This window comes from Dermacentor andersoni, chromosome 1, assembly GCF_023375885.2.
Source record: "Dermacentor andersoni chromosome 1, qqDerAnde1_hic_scaffold, whole genome shotgun sequence".
Lineage (NCBI taxonomy): Eukaryota > Metazoa > Arthropoda > Arachnida > Ixodida > Ixodidae > Dermacentor > Dermacentor andersoni.
The window spans coordinates 272,953,025-272,972,257 of record NC_092814.1 but is presented as its reverse complement, the minus strand read 5'-3'; positions in this window follow the sequence as shown (position 1 = coordinate 272,972,257).

Below are 19,233 nucleotides of genomic sequence, written 5' to 3'. Positions count from 1 at the left end.
TACATATACATGCGCACAAATCATGGAGCAACGCATTAAGGAGGAGCGCCGCCGTCGTAACGATTCAGTATAGCGCGCTGCACGCGATGTTCAGAGGCCTCAGCCTGCGGCCGTGTTGTCTTCTCCCGCTAATTTTATCCGCTTGAACATCGTATTGATTTGGGCGAGTTGGAATAGGCGAATCCATGACAGACAAGCGCAAACACTACAAGAACCTCACAGAAAAGACATAGAAACAGCGCCGTCTTTCAACTAATCTTCACTTGAATAATGCATCGCACTTATACTATATGCTATACGGTGATGAATAGGTAAAAAAAAACAAGGTAGCAGAGACACAAAAAGAAAGACAAGGAGAAAAAGTGATACGCTAAAGCACGCGTAGAAGGGATATGACACACATGGTCACTTATCAGACCGTAGTTATCTAGAAAGATAACGTTTTCTTGCACTGTTTGCTTCGTTTCTTTGGTATGAGAAAGGATTTAACTTACAACACTCATAACTTGCATAAGTGTGATGCATAACTTATTTATTTATTTATTTTTACATACTGCAGCCCTATTCAGGGCTATGACAGGAGCGGGGAATTATACAGTTGTGCAGCATGGTACAAGTATACATAGCGCTACAGAGAAATACATAAACCAAAAAAGATGAGTTACACGCAAGTTTGAGCAGAAAATTGTCTAAGGGATGAGAACGAATGACTCCAGGCAGCAATTAGTTCCAATATTCAATAGAGTGGCAAAAAGTTCTCTCAAATGCTGAATTTCTTTGCATACATCACTCCCCACGCACGCGATGATGCCGATTTACGTGATAAATGAACGAATAGGCACAGATCAATTTTCTAAATAATATATGGAAAAACAGTAAGCCTATAGTCCAATATCGTGTAAGCAAGGTTCAAAAATTGACCGCCCTTCCACTACTGTGAAGAGGGGTGCAAGCGAAGCTCGAGATCCGCGGCTCTTCGTTGTCGTAACGCCTCGGCTTCGCGCTCCCTCACGGCGAGGTCTGCACGCCGACGACGAGCCATTTCTCGAGCGAGTCCCCGGCGGCGTTCATCAAACGCTGCGTGTTCTTTGGCCGAACTCACGACGCGCGGTTTGCTCCCGCTGCCGTTCCTTCAGCGCAGCCTGCTCTTCGGCAGAACGAACCAAACGCGGCACGCCCATCTGTCTGCCGGGGCTGAATTGGCGGGAAACGTCGGGCGCGAGGCGAGAAAACACGCGATCACACCCGTTCCCTCCTCCGGAGGGAGGGAACGCCTTTGATTGGCGCGCGCCTTGCCCTGCGTCTCCTTCTTCATGCATACAAAACCCCGCTTTAAAAGGGAAGCTGAAATGGTTTTCAATTTACATGACTTGCTGGGGTTGGGAAGAACAGACCTATTAATTTACGGTTCAAAAATTTTTTTGTTTGTTTTGTTAATATAAGGGGCCGAAATCGCTTTCTAATTCCCCCCCGCGGACACGCCCCTGTCGCTTCCCGGAGCGCCGGGTGAGGAGGCAGCCGGAGGAGAGAACCGGCGAAAGTGACGTCATTCCCGGGGACCGCACTGCCGGACCGGCGTGCTGGCATGTGCTGGCATGTTTCTTTCCGTTCTGCGCTTTACTAAACGACGCTACGAGAGATCTGCCGCCGCTCACGTTTGTTTCTTTTGCGATTTTCGTGAACTGTGCTTCCTTTCTGTGCTGCGTGAGTGCCTACAGCCAAGGGCGCCCAAATGCCCTCGTTCTGTGCAGCATTCGGCTGTGCGAACACAGGCGGGCGAGACGATGTGGTGTTTCACATGTTCCCGAAGTACAAGAAACCTGCGACGCACTGGGTCCGTGCGGTGAGGAGAGATATATTCTTGCCGAATAAATTAACTGTGCTGTGTTCGGACCATTTCCGCGACAATGATTATCATCGGAGCTTGATAACGATGCGGGCAATCGGTATTGCAATCAAATCGGCGCGACTGAAGCCCGGCGTTATTTCGTCTATATTCTCCCACAAGAGAAACACCTCGCCACTTCCAAGAGCGGCCTTTGCCAAGAGGAGAAAGGGTGAGGTAAGGGTTTTAATGTGCACAAGGGCTATTTTTTAAACAGATGATAACCTGAGTGTCGAACAAACGGCCTTACAGCGGCCTATGACGAAGCGAGGTGGAGGCACAGCCGGGAATATGCACATGCGTGCAAAGTGCTTGCCGTTTTCACCCTATTTTTCCATTCCGCTTTGTCACGGAACACTGTACTACGGTTGTTTGTTCGGCGCTGTTTTTATACGGTGAAATAACTGGCCGGGGGTACGCTTGCGCATTCAGTGACATTTGCTATTCGTCCTACCCCGCGGTGCCCGCAGGTTTAGCTGTTCAGCATTCGTGTTCAAATCGCACGACATGAGGCGTTACGGCAATATTTTCATGCTCGCGTTAGAGTAGTTGAACTCGGCGTGTAAAAACTTAGTTCCGTAGATTTCGCACTCACAGCTTGCTATTAGCAGCGAAATGCCGCAAAAATGAGCGTCGGCACAGCCGCGCCCGTGGCAAGGCGAACGGGCTCAAATAATGAAGTAGCGTTGTGAGGTATTGAACTTGTCAGCGTTCGACGTGGTCTAGCCAAATACAGGAATCGCTGCTGGACAAAAAATGTTTTCTTGCCTTTAACTAGCTATGCATCACGCATGGGAAAATTATTATTTGAAAGTAAATATAATACATTACTCATTACTTTCTTATTAGGCTCACTGATTTGATTTACATTACCAATTACCGCTTTCAAAAAAGTAATAGTATTACTTTACGATTGCTTCCAAAAAGTTTTCATGCATACAAGAAGCAAAAAGCAAAGTATAAAAGGACGGCAACCTTTCTTCAAGGTAACATACACTTGCCAAGATTTCATGCCCTCTCCCCCATGTTCCTCCACGACACCTCACGACACTACCAACGTTCTGGCGCCGTACGCAGCTTACTGGTGCATATTTAACGCAACTAATAAATTACTTTAGCGATGAAATTACAGACGCCAAATAATTAATTGACATTACTAAATCACTAGACAACTAATCCATCACATAAATTACTGAAAAAGTATTTCGATCACTGTAACTAATCCAACTGTTGTCATGTTTGCTGATATGCATGATATGCTGAGATTCATGACATCCATGCCTTGCACCCTTTCAGGTTCTAGCAGAGCACCTTGAGAACCGAGCCCCTGATGAACCTGTTCCACTACCATCACCAATCGAAGAGTTTGAAGTAGCCAAACGCTGCACTTATGTTCGCGATCGTGTATCAACACGCAAAAAAACCACGGAACTTTAGACAAGCAGCGGCAAGGTGCATGACATCGCGGAATTGCACCCGTGTTTACAATCTAATGAGATGTTAGTGCTTCGGCATTCTTCCAGCAGCAAGTTCCCAGTGACACTTTAGCGCGTTTTTTCTCCCGTCATTGGAACGTGCAGCTACATGAAAATACATATGTACCAGCTAAGATTTCCAACGCGCGAGAAGGTGCACACATCGCTCTCGCTGTTGGCACATTCAGCATCGTCGCTGCCCCCGTTGCCGCCATCGTTTTCTGTATCGGCTGTCGGTTCGAACATGTACGGCGAAAATACAAGCTCTCCGAGACAGCGAGAACATTTAATAATGCTTACAACTCAGCTGTGAAGCCAGAACAGAACAGCGTGCTACGATCTGAAACGGCGGCGCCGACCGGCGATCCCCGTGAATGACGTCACAGCGGTCACAACATGACACAACAGCGGCGTTCGCGCGATGCCCTGAGGTGCTGGTGCGCGTTTTCTTGCAAAAAACAGCCGCCTGCGTTTGTTTCCGCCCCTTTTAAACGAGATATTCGTGTTCAGTGGACTCAAAGCTGTAGAATGCCGCAGGGAACTCATTCTTTTCGAAAAGTGTTTCAGCTTCCGAGAAGCTGAAATACCAGCCGAGAAGTGACGTTGACGAGCCGAGAAGTGTGTACGCTGTGCGGGAACTTCCGCCAGACTGGATGCACTTGTTGGACGCATGTGTGTGTTTGCTAGAGTTTTGAGTGTGTAGGTGTGGCCGCTCTGTAATATATCTTCGGTTTTGTTTTTCATGTAATAAAGAAAAAAAAAACCGACAGTGGCTGAAGCGTGGTGGTCTCGCAGCCCGCCAAGCGCTTTTTATTTTCGCGCGGCTGAGTTTTTTTTTTTTTTTTTGTATGGCCACACCAACATCGACGCCGACACAAGTGAGGCAATACAAGCTTCGCTTGAAAAACTGTATTTAAGCGCTTCAGTTCGTGACCAGTAGGGTTCCAGATGAGGAAGGTTCAGCGAATTTTATGTATGTGCTAAGAGAGGAAAACTTCGGTGAGTTAATTAATGCGTGCAAAAGGTTTAGCGATTCTATATGTAGCGACAGGTGCTGAGAGTAGTCAGATTTAACGCAAAAAATTTAAGAGACAGATAAAAGCTGCTATCATAAGGACGGTAGATGAACGGATAGCTTTTTCTGAATAATTTCCAACTTTTCAACATCAAATTTTTTATATGGATTCCGTACTAAAAGCGCATACTGCGCATACTACCGAAGTGGCTGGATAACTGATTTGAAAGTGCCTAATTTAGTATTTAGGGGAGCTGTACGCAAAGTACGCCGTAAGTAATCCAGCTTTTGCAGTGCTTTGTTGCTAACATAATTTATATGAGGAGACCACGACACGGTGCTAGTAAAATAAAGACATATATATTTTATATTCGTACACATCTTCCAGTGCGCAACCGTTAAAATTCAAGTAAAGCTTGGCTGAATGTCAGCACTGTGCCTACGTTTTCTTCGGTGTGGCTTTTGTTGTGATTGCGCTGATTGCCTGTATTAAATTCCTCCATTTAATTTCCCGTTTGCTGACGGAAACAAATGTCATATTACAGCACATTTAATTCACGCGTGCTCTTGTTCACTACATGGTTATATGACGGCATTTATAGCACTTACATGCCTCACCTAGGACTTTTCCCTTCAGGCAAGTGCCTTCGGATACACTTCTATTCCTATACATAATGGAACAACAAGAGAAACAAAACCTTCCCTATGCCTTCGATTTATTTATTTATTTATTTATTTGGTTACTATCAGAGCCGTTGAGGCGTTACAGATAGGAGTGGTAAATATTTATACAAATCAACAGCTTCAGTATTTTAATCATTAGCTTCAGTATGCCTGTATTTTACATCAGTGCGGTCAAATTACAAAGGCTGCTCGTGCAATCTGGCGACTGGTTATAATGCCCCTTCCTGTTTTACCTTTGGCTGGCGGTAATGCAGAGGCGAGGCCGCCTCCTTAGGTGTTTTTTTTCTGTGAAATTGATACCAAGTACTATATGAGAAAAAAATACGGTTTAACTGATTTTGCTGCTCGTTATCCGACAGGTCTTCCTTCGAGAAGACTCAGGTGACAGAATTTCACCTTCAATGTTATCACTTTGTGGATAAAGCAAATATCAAGTGCTGTATTACTTTTTTTATACTTGTTCTCTCTCTTGTTGTAATAATACAGAAAAGAAATGCGTTAAATATATCTTGCGTTTGATACTTTTCATTTGGCGTTAGATGAGCGAGTCGTATTTTCGTAACCGGAGTAGTGGGAGGATAAGCGGTCTGCCGGTCCCCGCTATTCCTCCGGCGTAATATGGCAGACATTAATCTTTAATGCTTAATATAGCTAATAATACATTAATACAAAAACAACAACAACAACAACAACAACAACAATAATAATAATAATAATAATATGGTTAAACCATAACATGATCGACCCTCATTCTTTTCGCCGCTTTGCTTCTCCTCGAAGGACGTGGCAAAAGTCCAGCTTGCTATGCGCCATTAGGGATTCCATTGATGACTACGGCCCAGTGGCCTTTCAGAACGCATGTGGCGTAAGTGTGCACGACGTTTTAGAAATTCTTCGTTTTTATATGGCATCGACGATCGTCAATTTCCAGGGAAAGAACTTCGTCTAAAAGCGCGGAGTGTGCATTGGTTCCTGTATTGCCCCTTTATTAAGTGATATATTTTTATCATATTGGTGACAAGCGAATTGCTGAACGCCTTGACACAGCCTACTCGGCTAAGATATTTAGATATGTTGACGATTATGCCATTTTTTTTAGAGGGCTAGGGGAGGGAGGCGGTTCAACTGCAGTAAACCGTGTTCTTGAAATTTTCCGAGAGAGCGTCTTTGGGTTGAGTTTCACTTTTGAGTTGCCTTCGCATGGATGCCTGCAGTTCCTGGACATTTGCATTATTATTGCTGGATCCTATGCGGGCTGGAGGTATCAGCCTCGATCAAAAAAGGTATTTTAAACTACCAGTCTGCTGATTCGAAGCTTGTAAAAAGGGGAATTGCGAAAAACTGCCTGCGTGCTGCTCTTGCCAGCATGAAAGTCCTGCCAGCATGAAATGTAACATAGCGTGTTACTACAGTTGCAAAGATTGCACAGCGCAGGATTTCAGTATGAGATGGTCACCTCGGTGCTAGAAACCCTTGACAAGGAAGCGCGGGGTCCATCAGAGCTCCGCCCAAGCGTAGAACCGCAACGCCGTAGACCTGTTGCCATCCCGTATACTACCACCAAATCTCTCACCGTCTCAAGAAGATGTGTGAGAAATGTGAAGTACCGGTGGTTTTCACGGCGCCCAAGAAACTGGCGGGCATGTGCAACATGGTGCAGGGAAAGAAAAAAAGAAATGAATGTGGTATCAAGCACGTTGACAGGTTCGTCCCATGCCGAATAGGGGTAGTGTACCAGATACCCCTCTCTTGAGGCAACAACTACATAGGGCAGACGGGACGGTTTCTAAACGTGAGACTGCAGGAGCACCGCGCAGGGGTAGAAGGATTGGCGGGGGGTGGCAAATTGGCTGACCATTGTCGCCACTGTCGCAATTGCACGCCTAGGTTCCGCGACACTAAAGTCTTGAAGATGTCTTGAAGAGCCGAGAAATCTATGAAGCTTACTGTATAAAAATGCAATCTGGCAGCTGCGTAAGCAGCTCTTCAGTGTCACTGAGTGATAAAGAATTCAAATATTTACATGCAAATTTATGCCACTCACGCCCGCATGCCAACGTCGAGTGATGGTTGTCTGATGATTAGCAAGTGTGATTATGATACATGTATAAATGTGGGATTTCCCGGAGTAAATCTCAGTTGAAGTTCCACGCCTGTCCTATGTGTTTCCTTCTTTGTCCTTCGTTGTTTGCGCGGTTACATGATGCATTCCAATTATATAGGCGACAGGCGGGCTTAGCAAAAAAAAGAGAGAAAAAAAGAACATGTTCTCTGACATGCACCTGGGAGTGTTTTTGGGACAGAGTGTATACAGAAGTGAAATTTTATGAAAAAAAAAAGTTGAGTTGAGTTGAGTTGTTGTAGGCTACTGGTGGGATTAGCCTTGTAGTTTCTGCCGGCAATTGCTCCACCGTAGCGACACTTAAAATAAATAAATCGCATAATCAGACACAGACCTCCCAATTACAAATGGTCACTCCTGAGTTCACCAGGTGGAAGCCAAATCCGTGTCCTGTAGGTAATTTAACAGAAGACGAGCGACCTCCTTCCTACACAACCGGTTCCCGCGCCGGAAACCAATGTCCTGAAGAGAACTGTGAGGAAATCCTGTGTTCTTGAGGGACCCGATTAACACCCTCCTTTCCGCGTTATACACACTACAGCACATTAGGTAATGTTCTATGTCACCGCACACACCACACGTTGAACATAATGGTGATAATGCCAGGCCAGTCTTATACATCCACGCAGGGGTACGAGCAGAGCCCGTGCGAACGCGGAGCAGTAAGGTGGCTTGGTTTCTTTTGAGACCCTTGATCACACATGGCTTGTGAGGTGAGCTCCACAAAGAACTGAAGTGGCCCGACACCGCTTCTCTGAAGAGTCTCTTGTCTTCTTGAGGCACTTTCCTCAAAGGATTCCCATACAGCGCTCTATGGGCGAGGCTGTCCGCCATCTCGTTGCCTATGATACCTATGTGTGATGGCAACCATTGGAATCGTATGGAGAAGCCTTTGACACGGAGATTTTGCACCGAACATAGGGAGCTTAGAGATAAGGCATCAGTAGGGAACCCGTGCTCTAACCTTTGAAGGGCGGATTTCGAATCTGTAAGAATGACAACAGGTTAAGGCGTACAAAACCGTAGCTTTTTGAGAGCTGCCCCAATGGCAACGCTTTCGGCCGTTGTGGAGGACACGACTGTAGTGAAGCGAACGGACCAATCATACTTCAAAGAGGGAATGTGAAAAGCAGCTGCACTAGATCCTCTGCTTCAGGCTTCAGCACTGGGACAACGCAAGCCACCTTCCATGAAGGAGGAACGTCGCCAGTCTCCCACACTCGTTTGAGATAGCTTAGGAGCATCTTTCGGTGTTCCAGAGGTAGGTTCTGCATCATCTGGTTGGTGATGCCGTCAGGACCTGGTGCACATCGACGCCACAGGCTGCTGAGTGCTGTCTGTAGCTCTCGAAGTGTAAACGGGGCGTCCATCACAGACGTAGATGTTGCAGGCAGAGCGCAGGGATGAATTCCTGAACTTACACTTACAAATGCATCTGCAAATTCCTCTGCCAAGCACACGAGAGGTTTTTGCTTGTGCAGTGCAAGCGCTTCGAAAGGTTTACTAGGACGAGAATCTCCAGCAAGACTGCCAATCACTCGCCAAATTCTCGTCATCGGTGAGAAAACCGTCAAGCTAGCGCAGAAGGACGCCCACTGGGACCTACAGAGCTTGTTCGTATGGCGTCGAATGGCAGAGTTAAGCCTATTGAAGGTCGTCTTCAAGGATCTGTCGTCCTTCTTCCGCATCAGTTGTCGCTCCGCCCTTCTGCGCGCTGCGCAAAGGTTCCTGAGTTTTGAATCCGGAGTCGGAAAATGATTAGGTAACTTCAGCCATCTTACCAGAAATCATTTTGGCTATCACATCACCAGAAACACATGCAAGTTGCTCCCTGTATTTGTCCCAATTAACAACATGGCTAATTTTAGAGCCGCGCATATGGAAGTCGGCAGTAAACACTAAAATTGGATAGTGATCACTTCCCATGCGGTCAGGTGCAGTTGACCACTTCACGCGGACGTCAGATGAATGCAAGGTTAGGTCTATGGATGTGGCTGAGGCTGGAGGCCGGAAGAAAGTGGGACTTCCGTCATTGGCCACGCACAGGTCCAAACTGTCGATAACTTCTACAAGTTTGCGTCCGCGGGAATCTGTGTTCCTGTCACCCCAGACAGAGTGATGGGCGTTGATGTCCCCGCAGATAATTCGGGGCGCTGGGCAACGGTCACAAAGCTGCTGGAAAAACAAGTCCATTGCTACCTTCTTCCGCGGAGGCACGTATACGGATGCAACAGAAAGAGTTCGGAAGCCAAGCCGTATCCTCACAGCCGCTACCTCAATACTATGGGTGCAAAGATCGGTGACGTTCAAAGCCACATGAGGAATCTCTCTTCGTATGTAAAGGGTGGCACTTCCTGCGGGAAATGACTTTATGCTGCAGTTCTTATGGGCGACATATCCAGTCAAAGATCTCCCCCTTGGTAAGCCAGCCTCCGAGAGGGCTAATACCGGAACACACGTATCTTTCAGAAATAATTTAAGTTCAGTTCTCCGGACAGGCCGCCATTGGAATATGAACCTGGAAACGTTTAACGCTAGAACGTTATCTAGTGAGGCGAGTCTAGCAGTGCTATTGCAGGAATTAGAGGGCAGTAAATGGGATATAATAGGGCTCAGTGAAGTTAGGAGGCCAAAAGAAGCATATACAGTGCTAAAAAGCGGGCACGTCCTGTGCTACCGGGGCTTAGCAGAGAGACGAGAACTAGGAGTCGGGTTCCTGATTAATAAGAACATAGCTGGTAACATACAGGAATTCTATAGCATTAACGAGAGGGTGGCATGTCTTGTTGTGAAACTTAATAAGAGGTACAAAATGAAGGTTGTACAGGTCTACGCCCCTACATCTAGTCATGATGACCAGGAAGTCGAAAGCTTCTATGAAGACGTGGAATCGGCGATGGGTAAAATCAAAGCAAAATACAGTATACTGATGGGCGATTTCAATGCCAGGGTAGGCAAGAAGCAGGCCGGAGACAAGTCAGTGGGGGAATATGGCATAGGCTCTAGGAATAGCAGAGGAGAGTTATTAGTAGAGTTTGCAGAACAGAATAATATGCGGATAATGAATACCTTTTTCCGCAAGCGGGTTAGCCGAAAGTGGACGTGGAGGAGCACGAATGGTGAGACTAGAAATGAAATTGACTTCATACTCTGCGCGAACCCTGGCATCATACAAGATGTAGACGTGCTCGGCAAGGTGCGCTGCAGTGACCATAGGATGGTAAGAACTCGAATTAGCCTTGACTTGAGGAGGGAACGGAAGAAACTGGTACATAAGAAACCAACCTTGGGAGCTATGCAAAGGGGGAAGGCAGCTGGGGAGGATCAGGTAACAGCAGATTTGTTGAAGGATGGTGGGAACACTGTCCTAGAAAGATTGGCCGCCCTATATACACAATGCCTCATGACCTCGAACGTACCGGAATCTTGGAAGAACGCTAACATAATCCTAATCCATAAGAAAGGGTACGCCAAAGACTTGAAAAATTATAGACCGATCAGCTTACTGTCCGTTGCCTACAAAGTTTTTACTAAGGTAATCGCAAATAGAATCAGGAATACCTTAGACTTCTGTCAACCAAAGGACCAGGCAGGATTCCGTAAAGGCTACTCAACAATAGACCATATTCACACTATCAATCAGGTGATAGAGAAATGTGCGGAATATATCCAACCCTTATATATTGCCTTCATTGATTACGGAAAAGCATTTGATTCAGTCGAAACCTCAGCAGTCATGAAGGCACTACGGAATCAGGGTGTAGATGAGCCAAATGTAAAGATACTGGAAGCTATCTATAGTGGTTCCACAGCCACCGTAATCCTCCACAAAGAAAGCAACAAAATCCCAATAAAGAAAGGCGTCAGACAGGGAGATACGATATCTCCAATGCTATTCACAGCATGTTTACAGGAGGTTTTCAGAGACCTGGAGTGGGAAGAATTGGGGATAAAAGTTGATGGAGAATACCTTAGCAACTTGCGATTCGCTGATGATATTGCCTTGCTTAGTAACTCAGGAGACCAATTGCAATGCATGCTCACTGACCTGGAGAGGCAAAGCAGAAGGGTGGGTCTGAAAATTAATCTACAGAAAACTAAAGTAATGTTTAACAGTCTCGGAAGAGAACAGCAGTTTACGATAGGTAGCGAGGCACTGGAAGTGGTAAGGGAATACATCTACTTAGGGCAGGTAGTGACCACGGATCCGGATCATGAGACTGAAATAACCAGAAGAATAAGAATGGGCTGGGGTGCGTTCGGCAGGCATTCTCAAATCATGAACAGTAGGTTGCCACTATCCCTCAAGAGGAAAGTGTATAACAGCTGTGTCTTACCAGTACTCACCTACGGGGCAGAAACCTGGAGGCTTACGAAAAGGGTTCTGCTGAAATTGAGGACGACGCAACGAGCTATGGAAACAAGAATGATGGGTGTAACGTTAAGGGATAAGAAAAGAGCAGATTGGGTGAGGGAACAAACGCGGGTAAATGACATCTTAGTTGAAATCAAGAAAAAGAAATGGGCATGGGCCGGACATGTAATGAGGAGGGAAGATAACCGATGGTCATTAAGGGTTACGGACTGGATTCCAAGGGAAGGGAAGCGTAGCAGGGGGCGGCAGAAAGTTAGGTGGGCGGATGAGATTAGGAAGTTTGCAGGGACAACATGGCCACAATTAGTACATGACCGGGGTAGTTGGAGAAGTATGGGAGAGGCCTTTGTTCTGCAGTGGGCGTAACTAGGCTGATGATGATGATGATGATGATGAATCGACTTATAATCCCAGCGCAGTTCCATTGCATAATAAACGGCACTTTTCGGTGATTTTTTGTTGCACGAGGTTGAAGAATAGCCATATTATAAGGTAAAGGTCGCTGCGAAGGTGGTTATCATGGGCTCAAAGGAAAGAACGAGCTGTAGAAAGTTCTTCAGGGTGCCATTCTGCATCGCTTGAACATATGAACGTAGGACTTCAAACAAAACTCGCAGAAGGTCGGACAGGTCCTGATTTTTGAGCTTTTTATTTTGCTGTACGCACTGCCTCACAACTTCAACAAAGATTGCGGACTGGGACCCACTCTTGGCCACTGCAGCTGGTTTCTTCATCTCTTTTGAGGCGAGGGAATGTCCTCCATGTTGTCGAGTCTGGCTGTGATCTGGTCGCTGAGAAACTTGGACACTTTTTGCTGCAGCAGATCGAACAACCGACTCACCCACAGAGGACTTTGCCGTCTTGCTAGGCTCAGGTCGCTCCATGACGTTGCTTGTTACCACGCTACGAACTTCCGACTCTAACGCAGGGAACTCGACTTCCGAATCTAACGCCGGGAACTCGTCACTTCCAGGTATCCGCTTCTCAGTAGCTTGTGGTTTGGGACCACTAATGAAGGACACTCGGCGGTGTAAGGCGCTTACACGGAAGGGGCAGCCACCGAAACTCGCTGGATGGTCACCACCACAATTAGCGCAAGCAAAATCTGCCTTGCAGGCTTTGTAATCGTGGGCGCCACCGCGTCGTTTGCAACGTTGATCTTTGATGCAAACTTTAGCTACATGCCCAAAGCGTTGGCACCTAAAGCATCGGGGAGGAGGTTCAACGAATTCTTTGACTGCATGCTTCGTAAAAAAAGAAGAACCTCATTGTTAGCTTATGCCTGTGTTCGCCTTTCGCGCGTTTCTTGTTCTCGTGCATTTATTACATTTCTTTAATTTCTGCAATACAGTTCCGCGACAATCTCCATTGCAAGAGACACAGCGCACTGCGGGTGGTAGCGCAGTGGCTATGGTGTTGCGTTGCTGCAGCTCGAAGTCGTGGGCACGCTGCCGACCTCGGCAGTCGCATTTCGCCGCGAGAGAAATGTACAAGAATCAATCCGGAGTCCTTGACGACGTGTCTCATAATCAGATAGTGGACGTGGCACGTAAAATCTCCTATTATGGGACACAACGTGTCGTTTATATTATAGCCATCACATCAGTGCAAAGAACGCAAAATACCTTACGCGCCGGCATGCGTCGTCGCCACCCATTGAGCGGCTTCGGTCGTTAGAATCGACTGAATTCTGGGGTTTTACGCGCCTATACAACGATTTGATTATTCGGCACGCCGCTGTAGTGGGAGGCTCCGGAACAATTTTTGACCACCTGGGGATCTTTAACGTGCTCTAAGTGCAAGAGACACGGACGTTTTTTGCATTTCGCCCCCCATCGAAATGCGGCCGCCGTGGTCGGGATTCAATCCCGCGACCTCGTGCTTAGCAGCGAAACAACATAGCCGCTAAGCAACCGAGTCGGTTGAAATTGGAATCAACAATCTACTGAAAGAGACATGAACATACGCCATCCATTCGACAATGACAAAGCAACAGAAAGCTTGCCACCTGCTGCAGGGCAGCGGGGAAGTCATACCGAACCGATGGTGGCTAGAAATAACTCACGGTATGGCACGATAATCCAACAGCTGCAACCCAACTACAGAAGTAAACACCTAATGCTTGGAGGGAGCCTTGTGAATTGCACATTCAAGGAGTTACCTTGCGCAATTCCCCGAAGCGCACGCAAGCCTGTAATTTGGTACCTACAGGGTGCATAAGAAGAAATTTCGTGCTGTGAAATAGCAATCGAAAGTTGTATGTGATAAGGAAAGGGGGCGAAAAAAGACAAGGAAGCGGGACTATTCAGTTAGGAAATTCATAAAGGTGTTCAAATAGTGAAATCCTCGAATCAAATCAAATGCGAATATTCAAGAGGATCGACCTCTGTATATCGAATCAAATATCCTATGCTTTGTTATTTGGAATCTATTATTGGCACCTAATGTTTAATTTGTGCTTCAATAAACCACGTTTCATAATGCGCAGCACAATGGCAGAAACCTTCTAACGTCGTGAATAGTGTGACGTGAACATTGTGTTATATTAGCGCAGGAAAAGTCCGTTAAATATTAGAAAACTATTTGAAAATTGTTCGATTTGATAAGCTTGCGGCATTATATAATTTGTGTTCAATTCGTTCTCCAAATTTACTGCTCTCAAATTTAGTATATAAGAAATAGGGACCCTATACTGATTTGCAAAGGTATCTGGGCGCCTCTTGCACCCTTGGTGAGAACACATAAGTGGTTCAAAAAAGAAAAAAAAAGAAGAAAACAAAAGCACTCCAGCGCGTGACCGGAGTCACGGGTATACAGCCCGAGAAGGAAGGCAGACGGCGCGTGAGGCAAAGGAAAGAAATATTATGAGTGCAGCATCGTCAGCTCAGTAGCAGATCGAAAACTCAAGGGAATGCTGCTGTACTTAGCTGGAAAAGTGTCGGCAGGTATTTATAATTTTCACACACACACACGCGCGCACACACGAATTCCACTGACGTTGTGCATGTCGCCCGCCTCAAGCCATATTACTCTCCTGCTCTCACCGATATTTAGACGCACCGGGACGGTGCTTCTGCCACCGGGGATAATGATACATGCATATTCTTATGGCCGATGCCCGCGGGCGCCCCGACGAAGACGACGAACGCTCTCTGGCTCTCGAGCTGTCGGCTGAACTGGCCAGCGCTGCATAATCCTTTGTAAATGTATTTTGTAAATAGTTTCCAGTCCTTCATCCTTCGTTCGCGTAATCACGACGCGCAAGGGGGCATGTCACGTGGCGTTTCTTTTTGTATTTTGCGGGCTTCCACAGTAAGCTGAAAAACACTAATATTATTTATTATTATGGGGTGTTACGTGCCAAAACCACTATCTGATTAAGATGGCACGCCGTAATGGAGGTCTCCGGAAATTTCGACCACCTGAGGTTCTTTAACGTGCACCTGAATCTAAGTACACGGGTGTTTTCGCATTTCGCCCCCATCGAAATGCGGCCGCCGTAAAAACATACTTAATAGATAGAAAGACAGAAACCATTTATTCGGACGTTTTGCAAACTGGTCTGCAACTTTCTAATTGGATCTTTTCCCTGGCTTCATTGCTTCAGAAGTTGGTTAATTATTCTTGACTAATTATCTAATTAATCAAAAAACAAACAATTGCGTGACACAACATACTAAAGTGAGTAACATGTATTTGGTCCCGTCGTCTTAGAGTGCAGAGGCATATATTAAAGCTATATATATATATATATATATATACTTATATGAAAATTTGAGCTAATCGCAATGCATTTCCGCCAACACAGACAGCAGTTTCTTCAGCCTTGTCTTCCTCACAAAGCCGTAGTGGTGAAAGCAAAAAGGCGGTATGCCAACAGCAGAAGTAACTGCATATTTTGATAATAGTGTACTCAATATTTCCTGTCTCGGTAATAATCGTAAGTTTCTTTGTTTTTTACAAGATGCTCAAGGGTTCCTGTATAACGGGAAGTTTTGCCTCTCATTTACGCATTGCCCGCAGCACGTCAAGATCTACGTGCCTTAAATATAGGGTACCAGGGCGAGAAAGCGTTTGATTCAGTCTAAACCTCAGCAGTCATGGATGCACTACGGAATCAGGGTGTAGACGAACCGTATGTAAAAATACTGAAAGATTTCAATAGCGGCTCCACAGCCACCGTAGTCCTCCATAAAGAAAGCAACAAAATCCCAATAAAGAAAGGCGTCAGGCAGGGAGATACGATCTCTCCAATGCTATTCACAGCGTGTTTACACGAGGTATTCAGAAACCTGGAGTGGGAGGAATTGGGGATAAGAGTTAACGGAGAATACCATGGTAACTTGCGATTCGCTGATGATATTGTTTTACTTATTAACTCAGGGGACCAATTGCAATGCATGCTCACTGACCTGGAATGGCAAAACAGACGGGTGGGTCTAAAAATTATTCTGCAGAAAACTAAAGTAATGTTTAGCAGTCTCGGAAGAGAACAGCAGTTTGCGATAGGTAGCGAGGCACTGGAAGTTGTAAGGGAATACAACTACTTAGGACAGGTAGTGACCGCGGATCCCGATCATGAGACTGAAAAAATCAGAAGAATAAGAATGGCTGGGGTGCGTTTGGCAGGCATTGTCAGATCATGAACAGCAGGTTGCCATTATCCCTCAAGAGAAAAGTGTATAACAGCTATGTCTTACCAGTACTCACGTACGGGGCAGAAACCTGGAGGCTTACGAAAAGGGTTCTACTTAAATTGAGGACGACGCAACGAGCTATGGAAAGAAGAATGATGGGTGTAACGTTAAGAGATAAGAAAAGAGCAGATTGGGTGAGGGAACAAACGCGAGTTAATGTCATCTTAGTTGAAATAAAGAAAAAGAAATGGGCATGGGCAGGACATGTAATGAGGAGGGAAGATAACCGGTGGTCATTAAGGGTTACGGACTGGATTCCAAGGGAAGGAAAGCGTAGCAGGGGGTGGCAGAAAGTTAGGTGGGCTGATGAGATTAGGAAGTTTGCAGGGACAACATGGCCACAATTAGTACTTGACCGGGGTAGTTGGAGAAGTATGGGAGAGGCCTTTGCCCTGCAGTGGGCGTAACCACGCTGATGATGATCATGACCAGGGCTCAGTGGCTGTCAGAGATCTGACAGCCACTGGCGGGAAATCCTACAGAGGCGAAAAATCGGCAAGAGTACTGCTATAGCGAAACGTCCGTTGCGAAGGACCCAAACACGCTTGCTGCACTTCTGGAACAGTGCGTGTCTGAGGTAGAAGACGACGATGAAGGATAGGATAAACAGCTTGCCCTTACAGACGTGAGCGACAGTAATTACGGCGCAGCGGATGAGAAATCGGCCATCTACAGGCCACGGACTTGTATGACCAAAATAAGTACGACGTACAAGGAGGCCGTTCGAGTGTACTGCAGACGTGTGCATAACGAGCGCAAAGAATTACTTTAGAGGCTTTCACGCGCACTTACCTCTGTCTATTCACAATCATGCTAGTTTTACAGAATTTAAATTTGTGAACAAGCTGAAAAAACTCAGTGCCCTCCCACTCCGTGAAGAAGGATTACCAGCGAAGCAGTGTATGTGGGCCCTTAATGGCGAACTGCACCTCCGCGGCGGGTCGGTCCCGCCTTGCACTACCTTCGCGATCGGTCCACGTATGGGGAGTGCTTAACGCCAGCTTCACCTCCGCCGCGTGTCGGGCCGGTATTGCACTATCTCCGGGATCGGCTCACGTGTGGGGAGTTTTTTGTTTACCACGCCAACAACGACACGAAAGGTTCCTTGGACGGTAAAGGTACACAGCTTCGCTGGGAAAATGATTTGCAACTTCGATTTTTTTTGTATTGCTTTCTACAACCATTAAGCACTAGTGTCATAGGACATGACGTCATATCGTATACTGCTGGGATACTCACCAGTATAGTAACTATATCTCAGTTTCTTGGCGGTGGGAAAGCAATACAAAACGGGAAGAACAATTTTTTGCGCGCTAAAAAAAAAGAGAAAAGTGAAGGTGTGAATGGATTAAAAGGTTTCACAAAGGAACATGTCGCCTATGTCACCGCGATGACGTCGAAACGGTCCACATGGCAACAATATTGATATAGGCATACGAGCCTCTCCGATAAGTAGAATGCTGTTTCAGGTTAATTCGTCGTTCATGTCGAAGGGTAACAGGTGGTGCAAAACGACGAGGGAACACAGAGCGACAGAACGGCGCGCGTCCGGTTAGTCGGTGTTCCTATCCTTGACGTTATTTCACCACCCGCTGTCCCTTCGACACCTCTCTGACAGGCCTGCAGTGCACCATATAACAATTTCAGTAAAGGACGACGTCATATGTTAGTCGCTGAGGCATGCAGCCGCACTTTTTTATTATTAGATACATGTAGGGGAGATGTTGGCTCCTCGTAAGGGCGGTTGCTTCTCCTCTGTTTCGACGTGCGGTAAAGAGAGAAACACCTTGAGGAGAAAAATATCCATAGCGATACGAATAGCACTCACCATGACTTTTGTTCTAATGCTCATGGTTTTTTTTCCTTCTTGCTTCTATATGTTACGATCCATTTGACTTTCCATCTTTCCATTCTTCTTCCCTCTTCAATCATCACAACGAGTGGCCGATCATGGTGATAACGGCTACGCGACAGTGTCCGAGTCGGTCATAGAGGGAAAAAAAAGTCAAAAATGAACTGAATTGTTAGAAAATACGGCTCCAGAATCCTTTGACATGCTATGGTACGCAAGCTACAAGGGTGTATTTTTTTTTAGACAATACAGATTTACTTATAAAAATGCTGTAAGACACCTGTTGTCTTCGTAGACGAGCTCTACAACGAGGCGGATTACTTTGTAGCTGCTTAAGTTATTCTAAAAGACTGATTAAGGACAATTTGTTGATTAACTTTCTTATTGCTAACTTGAGGGTAGTTGTTTATATGGAAAACTTGTAGGACGTGTCACAATTTTTGCTTACCCATTTTTCAGAAATCGAAAAGATCGCACGTAATTTCTGATATTCATAATCGAAATTAAACGCCAAATACAGGCAATAAGGGAACCGAGCGCGCTGGGAGCGCAGAAAAGGCGGCCGATTTGTTACGTCAGATGGAAACGCCCCGTGAAGAAGGGAGGGACGAAATTTGAATGAACGCGCGTCGCGGCAGAGTCTTGTCGGGTAAAACGGCAAGCCATCTGCTGTGCACAAGTGGACCACGTATCCTTCGCGCGTGATGTCTAGTTCTTATCTGATTGTATCCTAACTGAAGTTTATAATAAGCGCAAGGCACTCTTTCGGGCTGCGTGCATGCAGGAGAAAGCGCCGGAATGGCTACCCCTGGAAGTTTACGCTACTCAGCGAAGGAAAAGATGGATTTAAAATTAAATTATTGGGTTTTACGTGCCAAAACCACTTTCTGATTATGAGGCACACCGTAGTGGAGGACCGTAGTGTCACGATTTCATCTCTCTATAAGCACTTCCTCAAAGCTGACTGCGTCTGCTATATACCGCAGACGTCGGAAAGGTGTCGTCGTGGATTAAAAATTTGACATTGCTGTTGTGGCGTGCGTGCGTGGGAGCCCACCCTCAAGCAAGTGTACGCCGTACTGCCCGATACTCAGATTTCAGCGCGTACACCGTGTGGAAGGTATTGAA